The 17139-nt window shown below is 40.6% G+C and overlaps 1 protein-coding gene across 2 annotated transcripts in view; it reads right to left on the bottom strand.

Moving 5' to 3' along the window:
* PARD3B (par-3 family cell polarity regulator beta) overlaps nt 1–17139 on the bottom strand; it is a 1062783-nt gene that overhangs the window by 200543 nt on the left and 845101 nt on the right. The gene's annotated exons all lie outside the window — the stretch shown is intronic.

The following is a 17139-nucleotide window of genomic DNA, read 5'->3' as shown; positions in this document are numbered from 1 at the left end:
AGCCATTTTAGCTGAGGGCACTTAAAATGCATGGATTATGTTTTTCAGGTCCTTACCCATTAGGGGTTAAAGTTGTTTTAGTCCCAGCCAATAGAATCCATGGGGAGTGGTTTCAGTCACCTCATTAGAAACTCCCATGGGCTTCTAGACCTTTCCTTCCTGTGATTTCACTGATGCCTCCCTCCCGCCCAGCTAGTTATTGTTTGATTTAACAATCTTTTTTACAGAGGAGGCGCAGTTGGTGGGAGAGCAGTGCAGTCAATGACTAGTCACAACGGTGGTTAGGATATTTGGCCGCACGTCACTGCCCCTTTCAAGTAACATTACTCTTGATCCTTCTGAGTGGAGGATCCCTTGGCGTGCTTTGCGTGGCCGTCAATGTTGAGTTCAGAGGGGAGCAGTCATGCTGACGCCTGTTTAACACCGGCCAATGTTAAGGGAGTATTCCTTGGTTTAGTTTGAATGCCATTTGGGCATTGCAGTATTTGGTTAGATGATTAGTTGTTTAGTTGACTGCAGTTTGCTCTCGCCACCACCAGGTGACTTTCATTTAATTGGTTTATGATTAATAAAAACTGCGACCTTTTGCCAAAGTAGCTATACGTGTCTGTGTCTTTATTTCATTAGATTAAGTAACACTTTTAAAGTACAAAGGTTGGTAAGGTGCGTGAAGGAAAAGGACATTAGCCATATGCGTTTTAAAGGAAGTATATAAAAAGCCATATGGTGTAGTATTTTATATAAACATTTTATTCAAGTATAGCATTTAGAGTGCAAACTCACAATATATATGCTTAAAATAGGCTTATCTGTAAGTGACTGGTCTGCAGTCTCGTCCCTTTAGGTGATAGAAGTCTCTCAGCAGGCTCCACACAGAAGCTCAGTGCAGGATATTCTAATTGTATGTGTCTCAGGGTGCAGCAGTATAACCATCCGCCTTTAAGGTCTGGCTGCCACACGCACGTTGTGGAGGTGTTACTTTTACTACTATATATTTATATAATCAATTATTGTATCTGCATATACCTTATTTATTACACACGCAATTTTGCATCTGTGTTACCAGCCATATATTGGGTAAGCGCCACCTGTAGATATCTGGTTTGTTTTTTCTACCATATATATATATATATATATATATATATATATATATATATATATATACACACACACACTTTAATGAATAATAATACAAACTAATATAGAATTTCAAAATAAATAACAATGTAGATGAGGAAAACGATTCTGGATTTTTTTTAAATGACCATTATTAACAGCATGGAATAAAAACACCCCAGGTAGGCCTCCCTGCCCACCATTAACGAGTTCACAGTGAAGTGCAAAGGTAGAGGCATCGCTGAACATGCACGGAAGGGGGGTGTCACGGTTTGGTAATCTGGATTCGTGGGTCTGCCTAACTTGGCGCTACTCCCAGCAGGGCGCAGAGTCTAATGGACGGATGGTCTTCACCAGTGACCACCGCAAGGTGATTTGGGCTTAGCAGCATCCGCCAGCAGGTCACGGCCCCTACCAGGAGTGTCAGGCGAGACCCTAGGGGAGTAGATAGTGCAGATGTTACAGGGAGACACAGTGAAGGCAAATGGAGCGTTAGCTCTTCGGCCAGCAGGCAAATGCAGACAATAGAGCGTAAGCTCTTCAGCCCAATGGCAGAGTAAAGACAGATATATGGTGGGCAATTCAGCCAGCAGCGTAATGAAGACAAGTGCAGCTTGAACAGTGCAAGTCGTAGTGAAGTGACACAATGAAGATAAGTGCAGCTTGAGCAATTCAGTCCGTAGTACAGCAGCGCTACAGGGATAGGTTCAGCAAGAACAGTCCAGCCAGCACGGTAACGGCGGCAGGTGCAGCTTGAGCAGTTGAGCCCGTATTGTAGCAGCACAGCGGAGACAGGTGCAGCGTGAACAGTCCAGCCAGCAAGGTAACAGAGGCAGGTGCAGCTTGAGCAGTTGAGCCCGAGTATAGCAGCACAGCAGAGACAGATGCAGCGGGAACATTCCAGCCAGCAGGGTAATGGAGGCAGGAGCAGCTTGAGCAGTTGAGCCCGTAGTATAGCCGCTCAGTGGAGACAGGTGCAGAGTGAACAGTCCAACTAGCAAACTAACAGGAACAAGTGCAGATTGAGCTGTTGAGCCCGTAGTATAGCCGCTCAGCGGAGACAGGTGCAGCGTGAACAGTCCAGCCAACAAGGTAACGGATGCAGATGCAGCTTGAGCAGTTGAGCCCGTAGTATAGCCGCACAGCAGAGACAGGTGCAGCGTGAACAGTCCAGCCAACTAGGTAATGGGGAACAAGGAGGCGCTGAGGATCCACAGTAAACGCACAGGAGACAGACGAAGTTTAATCATGCAGGTAACTTGATCAACAGGCACTGAGGAGAAGAGGGAAGTGCCTTTTCAAGTTTGGAGCCAAAGCTGGTAGCCAATAGGAAACATGCAGAAAACACTGAGGTTAACATCTGCCCATGCGCAGAACCAAATCCAAAATGCCAGCAGCTGAAGCATGAGTAAATGAGGAACAGGTTAGCGTGTCGGTCTTCGTTTATGGAAGCCGAATGAGCGCCGTGTGACAGGGGGTTACAGAACCGGTGCCGCTGCTCTCATGACCTTATTTTGTGTTGAGCAAGGCAGGAGACTCTGAGGATGGAACAGCACTCATCACCCTGCCCGTGCCCGGAAAAAAACACATTGCCATAGTAATATGGCGTCCACCTGACACGCTGGCCTCGAGTCTTAAAAATTACAGTCACAGCACTCAAGAACTAAAAAGGAAATGGTATTTATATGGGTTAAAATTAGCCATAAAAAAATGTGTATTAGAACAGAAAAGTTACTGTGTGCCTTTCACAAACAAAATTATAGACAGGTCAGAAATACATTCTGTGACAAAAATACAAAATGTTCCTGAATGCAGGCAGAAATAACATTATTTCCCCTCAGTCATTACTGGTGGCCTTTCTTACAGTAAATCATTCAGTACCGAGCTTTGTCACTGCTGCATTTATAGGTTATCTGAGATCTGAGCTGCACGACGTGGCTTTGGTCCTGCTATGTGCTTTCCAAAAGGACCTTAAGTGACAGTTCATATAGACATAGCTACATTTGGGTATGTAAAGTACAGAATTCCAAAACTATACTCTAGGGCAGGGTCTTCAAGCTGTTAATGCCTAGTGCCCACTTTTGTATCTTTGTTGATGGTAAAATTTCCCTAGCACCCACCGGTGCAGCAGTAACTCAATTTAATGTAAGTGCGGAGTCATTTTTAGAAGGGAGGATTATTGTGTTTAACTATATAAGTGGCAGCTACTTGCAAAAGCCTATCTGAAAAAGTTAAACTCTGCAGTCTTTCATATACAGGATACTGTATTCACATATATACATGCAGGTGCAGGTTGTTGGTATGCACTGTAACACTCTGTGACACAGTCTCAGGACTTCCATATAGGATACACTTCTTGTTGTGGTGGACAGGCTCTATTATACTTATATTAAGTATAAGTATTGAGTATAATATAATTATTAGGTACATCCAGTCTGTACCTATTACTATCACTGGTTAACGCGAAATCCTCCAAAAACTGTAAATTAAGTTAAACCCAGTCCTAAAGAATATGTATGCAGCAGCTACTAGATGCGTCCATTAACTGCGGGCACTAATGCAATACTCGGCACGACAGCCAAAATTCCAGTTTCAGGAGCAGGCGCAGTAGTGCATTTCAGACACTGGAGTCCTGCCCCACTTCCTCCTATCAATAGACCACCAGGGATCGGGCTGCTATGGAAATGGTGCGTAACACTTCTGCTTCTAACACTTTGCAATGTAAAACATTGCAAAAAGCCCCACCGCCCAAACATGAAAGCTTGAATTGCCCACTTTTGGGTGGTAGGGACCAGGTTGACTGCCACTGCTCTAGGGGGTAAATGTACCAAATAGCGATTTTGGAAAATCTACGGTATCCGGCGACATTTCATGGTCAATTTAAAGCGGCAATAGCTTTATAGGCAAGTTTTGACTTTAAAGCCATTGCCGCTTTAAATTTAAAAAAGATGCTCAAACAGCATCTTTCTTAAGGGCTGTCACTCCCTTATACACACAATACATGAAACATTGCTGAGTTTGGAGGCCATGGACCTCTAGGAGATGGAGAGCAGTATTGGATGATGGCACAGAAAATGTGTTCTAGGGTTCAAAAATGTATATCCTTGCCTGGGTCAAACAGTTCTGACTTCTATTACAACATAAAGGTCCAATAGGGAAAGGGCACAATTTGGATACATTTGGGCATGTCCCTAAACATCATGGGGTGCGCAGAGTTTGACCACCACTTTAAGCTTCATTGCAATTGTCTGAAAAAGAAGGCAAGGTCACCACCCCACCCTCATTCTGATGAATTTATCCACAGTGTAGATTTTCCTGACTCGGTGTGGATAGAATCACAAATATCTATACTTCATAAATGTATATATATAAATAACTGTTAGATCAATAAAAAATGTAAACTAAAGACAATAAAATAGGAAGTGCACAAAATCCATACTTCTTACATTTTATTTTCTTTAAAGCATTTGCAGCCTCTGTTTGTCAGTACTTTGGATATCCTGCTTAGATAACGATGATTTAAAGAGCAAGAAAGTAGGGCATTAATCAAGTAAAATTTCTTATCAGAGCTGCTAGGAAATCACATCACATGAACGGACGAATTTCAAACAAAATCACATTTTCCCCATAATGACTGGTGTCTTTCAGAAACTTGCACAGATAAAAGACTGATTTTGATGGGATAGGACTGGCGGCAGAATGTTAAGTATATTGCGAGCATCCATCCGACCTAGTAACTTAAGTTGCCTTATCTCCAGCTTGCCTTGTGGTGAATTAGGCATACTTTTGTCTTCTGGGATTAGCTTAAACTTTCAAACCCAGTTGGATAACACTGACTAAAGCGCTTTACTTCCAGAAATATGAAAAAAAAGCAATCTGGGACAATTTACAATGCATCTGGCTACTTTGTTAAGATAATTATGTTATACAATAATTATTGTGTCTCATGCTAACCTAGATATTTCTGTGTCTCTTCATTGCTTTAGGTCATTCATTTTCTGTTTCCTAAACCTCTAAAGAAAATATAGGCCACCACAAAGAACAGCTTAGGTTGTCATTTAAGGTCTTTTCCCTGTTTCCATAGCACAGTTGTTAGAATACAGGATGAAAGCATGGTGCATTTCCAGCAAGCTCAGGTGTTCAGGAAACTCTAACTAACTATACTGGGGATGTGCACTTTTGCACTTTCACTTTTTTTGTTCATCGGTTTGACAGATAGTTAACATGATTATTAAAATATATACAAAGGACATTTTATGCCATGACAATTGGAAGTGTTTCCTCTAAGTTCTAAAATCAGTGAGCATTGAAAGATGAGATTTTTTTTATGTCTAGTGAGCCAAAATGTCTACACTGATTAGTCAGGGGTGAAGTATGAGTCATGCAGCATGTAACCCAAATCTTTAAATTAGGCGTGGTTATGTATAATACTGAATGTGCTTGCAATTTGTTTTAAATATCCTAAGGACCCAGTAACAGTAGAAAGATTAGAGAGCTTGTGACAATATAGGCCTCCTATGTCACTCTGTCATGGTGCTGGGGACCGACTAGGCTTGTCTTGCCACATCCCATTTCTTTATGCCAATTGCACCCCTCTAAACGCAGTAGGAGGGGCTCTGCTGCCACCACTAGCCTCCTTCACCGCTACCTAGAACCACTTTCTTCTCGCTGCTAGTGTACCCCCTTGATGGACACCTGGGCTAGTACACTTCAACTCTTCCTTTAGATCAGGTTTACCGTGGATGGTTTCTCCTGACCTATCACACTGGTCAGAGCGTTGTTACTAGGTGCTGGGCCCCAACCTCGCAACAGCCAGATAATGGATTAGATTGGTATAATCTGTAGGTCACAGGAATTACAGCAGGTATGGGGATTTATCCTCTAATACATGTATGCAGCATATCCCACTATTGACAGTCAAATATTGCACAGGCAATAGAAATTTCCTCAGCTGTCAGACTTATATTGTACAGATAACCACATTGCTAGAAATATATAATGCACAGATATAGCTGACCATTGCCATCCATACTGCAGAAAAATACACCCAGTTTCCAGCTATAACTTGTACTAACAACCCCAATTAAGGACATATGCTTCACACCTTCTCCAAAATAACAGCCATATTGCCCAATACTACCCATTTATAGGAATATATTGTAGAAAGATACCCCCATTGCCACCTGTTGTTATATCTTGCACAATATATCCCCCACCCCTACACTCCAACAGATTACAAGTGTCCTTTAAATCCTCCCAGTGTTTTAACATTGCTGGGGTATTTAGGGCTATGAGTAAGTGCTCATTGTTCATGAATGACCCTAGTCCTGCAGTCTAGAGATGTGCATTCTCAAGGAGAGCGTGGTATTTTCAAGGTCATTCAGGCCTATGAGCTTTAAAGCTTATATGTATGTTTGACCATAGCAGAGAATATATTCTGTGCTTTTCCAGCTAATCTGACATTACCCACATGCATATGGCGGTCACTAGATAGTGGCCAGTACATGGATCCTTTGGATCTGTGTGCCAGGGCAGTAACGTAATGCACAACCTCGCAGCTGCGTATGACTGAGGGAGACTTGGTTTACTGGTAAACTGCAGGCATCATACAGCAAACTGGAATACTATATGCTGACTTGGTATATATGTGAAGTATAGTATTTATGTTTCCTTGACAGTGGGTCTTTCTTTGATGCTTGGAGGTGCAAGTAAGTATAGCCCCCAAGCACAGTACACGAAAATCCCCACCACCTACATCTGGCTAGATATCACTTCACTGTCTGCTCACTGGCCACTTACTGGCATCGGTGGTCCCAACCACACATATTTATCCTCCACCCCAAGCACTACAACAAATCACAGCAAACCAATCACACCCATGTGGAACACCTGCGTGTGTGTGCTAAGAGAGGAACCTAGGGAAAATTTAACCCTGTCTGCAGCCTGCTGCTGCAGACTAACTGTGTTCCTACGTGTTCACTTACAGGGAACTGTGGAAAACACCCCTCTTTGCCGCAATCAATATATACATATATATATATATATATATATATATATATATATATATATATATATATATATATATATAATGAAATAATGCTTTTCTGTTCTTTTAAGAGTTAGGGATTACAAAGCAAGAGGTTAAAACTGTGCATCGGGATCACAGGACAATCAGACCACATACTTACCTGTTGGATGATGACTGGTCCTTATATTTCAGACATCTTCAGAAGAACCTGGAAATTGTGGTGGAATACTTTTCTATGTTATTTTAAAATGTGTTAAGATTTTTCTGAGGTTGTTTTGTTAAGAAACTCATTAGTACATTTTTCTTCAGCCTTTTTACTCCATTATTGTTGTTTTGTGTAAGGTTAAAGGGCATCTGCAGATCAACAGTACCTCTGCCAGGAAACATTTTATATTTAATTTGTTTGCTGGTCGTCTGGTTACTTGTGTCCACTAGTAAATATCATATAAGCACTGTAAGTGTTCATGAGCTGTGCAGCATATATATTATAGTAGTACATGCTTCAGGTCAGGCACTACATAAAAAGAAAACATGTTATAAGGATATAGAGGTTTTCTATCTTATTTTCACTCAGTACACAACTTTTTTTTAGCCTTCTTCATTGCATGCTCCCAATGTGATTAATTATTTCCAATACTTCATGAGTTAAGAACTCCAAAAAGAAAAGAATTAAAAGCAGATATGGGCCATTTGATTCAGACAGTTCTGAAATTTTATTCGTCAATCCGTGAATCAGTCCAGATTTGCCTAACATTTGCCAGATAATTTATGCTCTTTGAAAATGCGAAAAGCTGCATTTTTCAGCGGTGGGTGAGGCCAAAATAACGCAATTCCACACGATGCAGGAGAATGGCCTGCTCTCCCAGGAGTAAGGGAGACCTACCAGGCATTTGGAAGTCTCCCAGACATTCTGGGAAAGTGGGCAAGTACGGTATTAACTGTTAGCTACCTTATAGAGCTTAACAAGCTTTATTGTCAAAGCAGTAATTTTGTACACGTAAGTCAAATACATGAAATTATGGACAGGCTAGCCCTGATGACGATGACACTAATGCAGCTCTTTTATCCCCTTTATCAAGATGTGGCACAGACCTGTTTTTATTTAGTCACAGCTTTGAGGAATTTGTGGGCGATATGTCCGATGTCTGGTCCTACCAGTGAGGAAAACTAAGCACATCTGAAATTACAATTAAGTGCCAGTAACTATTTGTAGCAGTTTGAGAATATACATGTTGAGCAAGTAGTACTGTAATGTTATAGCCATCCACACAGGGATGATGAGATGAACATTTATTCTTGTCCATACACATAGGTTGGATGAGGATCAGAATAAAATGAGGATAAAATTCACCATCAAGCACATATGGCATATGTGTGCACCTTACACTCTTAGTACCATGTAGTAGAAAATAGGTAATGCTGGTCCCAGTGATTATGAAGCAAAGAAGAGTAATACTGATAAATCCTCATCCAACTTATGTAGAATAAAATAATATAATAGGCGTTAAACATTTGCCAGTTGTGTAAAGCAATCTGTGATTGCAGATTCTGGTGACACAAAATGAAATGACATCAGACCACCTATTTTGAGAAACTGTTGTATCAAGAGGTGACGATGAATTAGATGAATGTGCATTTCATCAGATACATAATAAGCATAGAAAAACTACCTATCCCAACAGCCGCAAGTAACACGGCTCCCCTAGTACACACCTTCAAAAAATATTATAATGTGAAGTAAAGTGTCATTTATCATAGGTAAGTGAACCGATATCCAGACAGTGCCATGGCTGCTAGCTCTGCATCACCTTCAACCTTAAACAAGCACTATGAAAATTCCCAATTCATGAAATAGAAACCATACAATATGTCAGACACCATTGCAAGCTGAAAATCCTAGATTTGATAGGGTTTTCAGAGTGACATGGGTAACCTGGCAATAGTCAAAGTGTGTAGTGTGCACACAAAGGCTTAGTTGTGATCGACAAGGAACAAAGCATGGAACGTCAGCCCTGATTCACATAGATATGGGAATGCATGATAGAGGTATATTTACTAAACTGCGGGTGGATGTTGCCTACAAAAAACAATCAAATTTCTAGCTGTTATTTTGTAGAATGTACTAAATAAATGATAACTAGAATCTGATTGGTTGCTATAGGCAACATCACCACTTTTTCAAACCTGCAGTTTAGTAAATATACCCCATAGTCTCTTTTGGGAAACAACACCTGACAAACTTGATGGTGGTTCCAAAAAATAAAACAAATGTGTTAATCGCACATCTAGAGCTGTTGTCTTTCCTGATGGTGATAAGGGTAACAATAATGTACATGTTGTTTGTTTTGGGGCTAAAGCTGCACCTGATGACAATGGTGGTAATTTCTCAGTCATCATCACTTAATGTTTGTAACCAACCATGGTTATTGCTGCCATTACTGCTAGTAGCTTTGCACAAAGGGATAAAGAACAGCAGGACACATCACACTCCTTACACTCACACTTAATAGTCCTTACATTTTATCTATTAAGCTTTAACTCGCTGAGCAGGGAAAATCAGAATGAACTTCTGCAAACCGCAACGACATAAAAAAAATAAAAAAAAAGAGTGTTCCGTGAGAAATTGTAGCTAAAACTTGTCCAAATTGTGACAAACATAATTTCAGGGTATTCAGAAAACCCTACTAAAGGATTTACCACTATAATATCCATGTTGTTTAGGTTAGAGCTTCTGAAGATCTGTATATTGTGTGACGACTACATTGTAGCAGAATCTACCAGATACCAATTCATCAATTAATCTGTAAATATTATTTACTGATAATTTTACTGATAACTAGCATGCTGTACATATCTATTATAAGTAGAGATGGGCGGGTCCGGTTCTCCGAGAACCGAACCCACCCGAACTTTGGGTATCCGAGTACCGAGCTGAGCAGCTCGGTACTCTCCCGCCCATTCCGAATCCAAATCGAGGCCGAACGTCATTGTGACGTCGTCGGATCTCGGGACTCGGTTCTCGCGATACTTCAACTTTATAAATACACGCCTCCACAGCAATCCATCGCCATTTGACAGAGGGAGAGAGCAGGGTGTAGTCATAGGCTAATTAGAGCAGGGACAGAGAATACCATATTGTTCTTGCAATTGCTCTAACCAAAATCGCTAGTGCAGAGAGGAGGATAGAGGTTTATTATTTTTTCTTCATATTTGGCACTCCCCAGTGCTTTTGGGGTGTCCCCCATAATTGTGCATTAATATTTCTGGCTGTCAAAAGTCATATCTGTCAGCAGTATCTACTCAATAATTTTTAGCACTCCTCAGTGTTTTTGGGGTGTCCTCCCTAATTGTGCATTAATATTTCTGGCTGTCAAAAGTCATATCTGTCAGCAGTATCTACTCAATAATTTTTAGCACTCCTCAGTGTTTTTGGGGTGTCCTCCCTAATTGTGCATTAATATTTCTGGCTGTCAAAAGTCATATCTGTCAGCAGTATCTACTCAATAATTTTTAGCACTCCTCAGTGTTTTTGGGGTGTCCTCCCTAATTGTGCATTAATATTTCTGGCTGTCAAAAGTCATATCTGTCAGCAGTATCTACTCAATAATTTTTAGCACTCCTCAGTGTTTTTGGGGTGTCCTCCCTAATTGTGCATTAATATTTCTGGCTGTCAAAAGTCATATCTGTCAGCAGTATCTACTCAATAATTTTTAGCACTCCTCAGTGTTTTTGGGGTGTCCTCCCTAATTGTGCATTAATATTTCTGGCTGTCAAAAGTCATATCTGTCAGCAGTATCTACTCAATAATTTTTAGCACTCCTCAGTGTTTTTGGGGTGTCCTCCCTAATTGTGCATTAATATTTCTGGCTGTCAAAAGTCATATCTGTCAGCAGTATCTACTCAATAATTTTTAGCACTCCTCAGTGTTTTTGGGGTGTCCTCCCTAATTGTGCATTAATATTTCTGGCTGTCAAAAGTCATATCTGTCAGCAGTATCTACTCAATAATTTTTAGCACTCCTCAGTGTTTTTGGGGTGTCCTCCCTAATTGTGCATTAATATTTCTGGCTGTCAAAAGTCATATCTGTCAGCAGTATCTACTCAATAATTTTTAGCACTCCTCAGTGTTTTTGGGGTGTCCTCCCTAATTGTGCATTAATATTTCTGGCTGTCAAAAGTCATATCTGTCAGCAGTATCTACTCAATAATTTTTAGCACTCCTCAGTGTTTTTGGGGTGTCCTCCCTAATTGTGCATTAATATTTCTGGCTGTCAAAAGTCATATCTGTCAGCAGTATCTACTCAATAATTTTTAGCACTCCTCAGTGTTTTTGGGGTGTCCTCCCTAATTGTGCATTAATATTTCTGGCTGTCAAAAGTCATAACTGTCAGCAGAATCTACTAAATAATTTTTAGCACTCCCCAGTGGTTTGCGCTCAGAATGGATTCAAAGCAGTCCACATATGATCTAAATGAGCAACCAGGTTCTGTCACCAGTCCTGATGTTAGTGTTCCCAGTACGTCATCTGGCCAAGGCGATGTCAAACAACAGAGTGTTTTCAAATTAGTGCAAAAAACAAAAACCCAAAAAAATTTTACTGTATTGAAGCGAAAAAGAAGTGTAACTGAGCAAAAGTTAAGTGACGATAAAAAAAAAATTGCAAGCATGCCATTCTACACACGCAGTGGCAAAGAGAGAATGAGGCCTTCACCTTTGGCTATTAGTGGCAGATCCCAAAAAGTTACCCACCCTACAATTGGTGCACAACTACTGTTACGCGTCAAAGCCGAGCTGCAAGATAACAGTGAGGCATTACAGGAGAATATTTGCTCTGATTCACAAATGACAACAATCCCTGTGGAGAGTCCATCCAACAGTGGGATGTCTAATCGTGACCATTCTGTTAGTCTACCCATAAAGAAGGGCCCTTTCAGCAGTTCTGCTGATGTGTGCCTGAACAGCCCGAGTGTAGCCGGTGATACACCAAGTGAGGATGACACTTTGTCTTTAGAAGAGGATGTGGGGGAGATTTGGGTATCCGACGATGAGGATGCGGTTGATTGTGTAAGTCCTGCAGCAGTGTGGCACCAGTGGGAGCAGTTCTGGCATGTGAGGTTCTGGCACCAATATGCACTTTACAAACACAAGCAGGGATGACGCAGGGGGCAGACCACAACAGTTTGACATCTGGGCTGGTTTGAAGGATTTGTCAAAAAAATGTGTGACCTTGACCATAATTCCAACCAATCCTACTATTAACATGCAAAGGATGGTGGAGGGCCTATCAGGGATTAAACTGTATTTTTCATAATTTTCACTAATAATGTTTGGGTGTAATATACACCCAAAGACGAGTGCTCAATTGCTAAGAGTCATTGATGGAGAGGAAGACAAGCAGGCTTGTCTGTCGAATTTGCAGGCAAATTGTGCTGCGTTATATAGGTAACACCCAAAGAGAAGAGCTCCATTGCTCCATTGCTAATTGTAATTGCTGAAATAGAAATAATAGGGCTGACAGTCTTGGTCTAAATCTGCAGTTACATTTTATTGTACCATAGCTCATTGCGAAACTGGAGAGGTGGCAGGGTTTAGTGATAATCTTCCTCCAACAATACTAATTCATCCCAATATCCCAATATCATAGAAGTCTGTGTAGTATGATGTAATTGCTGATAATGGCCTTCCAAAGGGAATGACTAGTTGATTTTAGGGCAGAGCTGTCACGGTTTTTGGGCAATTCTTTTACAGCACAGCAAATATCAAAATGTTTAGCGGACTCATCTGAATCACCACTGGGTGTCTTGGGAAAGCAATTTCTTTTATTACAAGCAGTTGCCAGAGAAACTGAAGGAGAAGACGTCCCAACAAGATGTTGATAAGTCTGGGATCCTTGCAAAGAAAATTAAGTATTTCATCTACAATTAAAATATAGTTAGCACATTTACTTTGTTTTATTGCACACTATAATTTTATGTAGCACCTTTTCAAAATCTATTATTAAGGCAATCACTTGACTCAAGCTAACTGTGTCTGCACTTTCTTCACAGGTAACTACTTCGCTGGACTAAAGTATATTCCCCTCAAATGCTAGTCTTCTTGCAGCTGCTGTATTCTCCTACATGCTGTTGCAGAAACCACAAATTGACCCTAAATGTTTATGGACACAAACAGCATCTCCTGCATGTCATTTTTCAAAAGTTCTGTAACACCAAGTTGATAGTGTGTGCAAAACAGGAAATGTGATGGAATTCAGCCCCGCTGTAATGCTGGACCAATATTGGGGTCGTAATCAGAAATGACATATCCTCAGGAGACTCCAAGCAGGATTAGCCATCTTTCAATGACATCCCTTAGTTTTTGGAACAGTTTGTCAGCTGTATGCCTCTTAGTGAAGCTGCTGATACACAGAGTAGCCTACTTCTCAAAAATGTGATGCACCTGGGTACATGCTGCTGCTGTCCATGCTGGGGAAGGCGAAAGACCAACCCAGTGGGCTTTCACAGTCATATAATCTTTTGTTTGCCCAGTTCCGCTTGTACACATATCTGTGGTTAAGTGTACAGTGGGTAGAATACCATTTTGTCACCCAATAATGACATTTTTAGGAACTTTCCGGTACAGGAGAGAATAAGCTTTTCTAGTAAAATGGTATAGTGATGACATTTGCTAACAGGGACATAACACCTCAATTAAATGTCTTAAACCAACTGTATTAATAGTGGACATTGGACACAGATCTAACGCTAGCATAGTACCCAGGGCGTCTGTGATCCGCTTTGCGACTGGGTGACAGGTTTCATTCTTGCTTCCTCTTGCAGAGGATTGTTTACTTGCCAATTGTTGGGGGGGAAGATTGCAGGTGCTGGGATGTAGATGAGAGAAGGGAGGTAGATTATGCTGGAATGCTTGTTGTTAATTTTTTTTTAACCAAAGTTTCTGATTTTCCCAACAGTTTGCCAATAACTCGCTGAAAAATGACGAAACATGGATGAGGATCCCAGATGGTTAAGGTCCCTACCTCTACTGAGTGTGGCTTTCAAAATGTTACAAATGGATAGACAACTCTTGCCAGGATTCGTGTAAAAATAATTCCACACTTAAGAGGTGGATTTTTGGTCTTATGCCCAGGCATGACAATGGCCTTTTTGTTATCACTGGCAAGAACTGCAGCAATTTTTCTTTTCAAGTGTATGAAAATCATATTGTGACATAGGAGGTGTTCAAAATTGAATAAAAAATGACTGCAAATTAGTGTTACTGAGGTTAATAATAATGTAGCTACAAAATAATACCTAAATTATGTTATTTTAGCACCAATAAATGTAATTTTTATAACAAATTGCAAAACAAAACCAAACAAAACCAAAACCAAAACCAAAACACGCAATGGCGGTTTTGCAAAACCAAAACCAAAACCAAAACACGACGGTAATCCAGATCCAAAACCGAATCCAAAACCAAAACACGGGGGTCAGTGACCATCTCTAATTATAAGCCACATACCATTTGGTTCAATAGTAACAGTGCCAGCATCTAATGGAGAAGTAGAGTCAGGATTTATAAATAATATGTTTACAATCCCCTTACATAACCTCAGAACTATTGCTGCGGTACACCTCTGGAACACTTTTAAATAAAAAAATATCTACTGGCTGTTTAAGGTTAATGTATGGTCATTGCAAAACATCAAAGACAGAAGTGGAAATGACACCTGATCTGCAATTTCATGGAATGTGGGCAATTTTGGTGAATACACATCATCTAAGAACAGGCATTCTTACAGGTTTGGACTTTTAAAAATGGCACATTTCTAGGAGTGTCCCATTAACCTTATACAGATTGCTTGACTCAAACCAGGTCACAAAGACATCAAGCTATAAATATTTTGTTACTTAAATAGCATTCAATATATGTACCTGATGGTGCAAGTAACAGTACATCAACACATTATTAAAATCACTTAATATCATTTTTATTATCCAGAAGTGAAAGCGCAAGTGGGGCCTCTGAACATGTGCAGGGACTGGCACATGTGCAATGAAGAGCAGATTAGGAACCTCTGAAACAGATGGCACACGGGACTCTGCTGAAGCTTTTGGCGCCCTCCTGCCAGAGTTGCACATACGCACTCCCTCCATATCACACTAGATATGCCACTGGACTGTAACTAGAATCATAAACTTGAAAAATGATGCACACACTGTTATTCATGTCAGGGCCCAGAGTTTTACAAAGAAAAATAATCACACGTGTGTTTATTTTTCTTTAAATTTCTATAGTAATAGATGTGACAGTGAGTCTTTGGAATGTATTTGAAGACCAAACAAAGCCTTGGTGCTCATAGCAAAAGACAGAATGAGAGAGGAACACGAGACAGGATTTACTCAAACTGATTTTTCCTAAAGATTATAAGATTGTAAGGAAGGTTAGCGATGCTTGAAAAGCAGATTCTGGACTCTAGGAGTTCATATGTCAATTTGTTCCGAAATGTCAATCATTTCAACCATGACACTATCCAAGTAGTGCAAACTACTTACACACCAGACTTTACACCATCTCCCATGCTGACCCCACAAATTACTACATGTCTAGGCAGAAAGTTTGTTCAGGATTTATGTCTCCAGACAGCTCTTAAACATCAGATAAGTGATGGTTAATAGGTTATCCCTTAAGTCTGACCACAGTTTGAATAGGTATTTATATAAATTATCTGCGTGGTATGTATTGATCCATGCAATGAGATTAAAGTGGATTATTACTTCAACTATTCTACCTATAACAAATTATTTTGTATTTCTTCCTTATTATGTTGTATTACACAACTAAAGTAACAACAAAACTAATTGTTATTCCCTATCTACACCACTTCTCTTGGAAAACTAATAAGCTCCATTGGATTTCAGTATCATCTCTATGTGGATCATACACAAATCTATCTATCTGACTGTCTTTCTGCCATTTCATCTTGGATGTCCTCTCGCAGGCGCAGGCTGGGAGAGGGAAGCCCCGGGGGGCACACAGGCGGCCACATCGCCTGTGTGCCGCATCTCATGTCATCAGATGCGGCCGCCGGTGAAAATGGGGTATATTGCATCCGGGGTGCGGCCGGCCTACCCCCCGGCCCTAATAGCGGTCTGACTGCCCAGCCCGCCCCTGTCCTCTCGCCAACTCAAACTAAATTTTCAAAAATAGTTTTAATAATATTCCCACCCAACAATAGAAGCTTCCTGTCTGACATTTCTATTTCTGTTGATAACATGACCATAAATCACACCCCGCAAGCTCGCTGCCTAAGTGTAATCCTTGACTCACAACTATCCTTTGTTCCCCATATCAACTCTATATTTATATCATGCTTCATACATCTAAAAAACAGTTCCAGAATACCTGCATATCTCACACAAGACACTGCAAAAACTTTTAATTCATGCACTCATCATCTCTCACAACAACTATTGTACTTCTCTCCTAATTGGTTTTCCCAAAATCAGACTTGAGCCCCTACAATCTATTTGCATGTAGCGGCTAGATTGATTTTCCTTGCAAATCTTTATTTCTCTGCTGAGTCACTCTGTCACTCTATACATTGGTTGCCTATTTTTCAAAGAATCCAATTTAAAATTCTTCTACTAACATACAAGGCCTTCAACAAAATTGCACTGACAGACATCTCCTCACTTGTCTCAAAATAACTCCCAACTCGACACCTCCATTTTGCACAAGATCTGCATCTCTCTTCCACTCTCATCACTTCCTCCCATTCTTGGTTACCGGACTTTTTTTGGGCTGCACACACTTTTTAGAATTAACTCCCTTGCACCACAAGACTTTCCTCTAGTCTTCAAGCGTTCTTGAAAACCCACCTCTTCAGACAAGCTTATAATATTCCTCTACCACCCTAGATTACCCTATTACCACCCTCTACACAGCTAACACAAGACAACAACCATCTGACCAACATAGTTGTGTGACTGAGCATACAGCCCGCTAAATACT

This window comes from Mixophyes fleayi, chromosome 7 (assembly GCF_038048845.1).
Source record: "Mixophyes fleayi isolate aMixFle1 chromosome 7, aMixFle1.hap1, whole genome shotgun sequence".
NCBI classification, from domain to species: domain Eukaryota; kingdom Metazoa; phylum Chordata; class Amphibia; order Anura; family Limnodynastidae; genus Mixophyes; species Mixophyes fleayi.
This window is presented reverse-complemented; position numbering and strand designations above follow the sequence as displayed.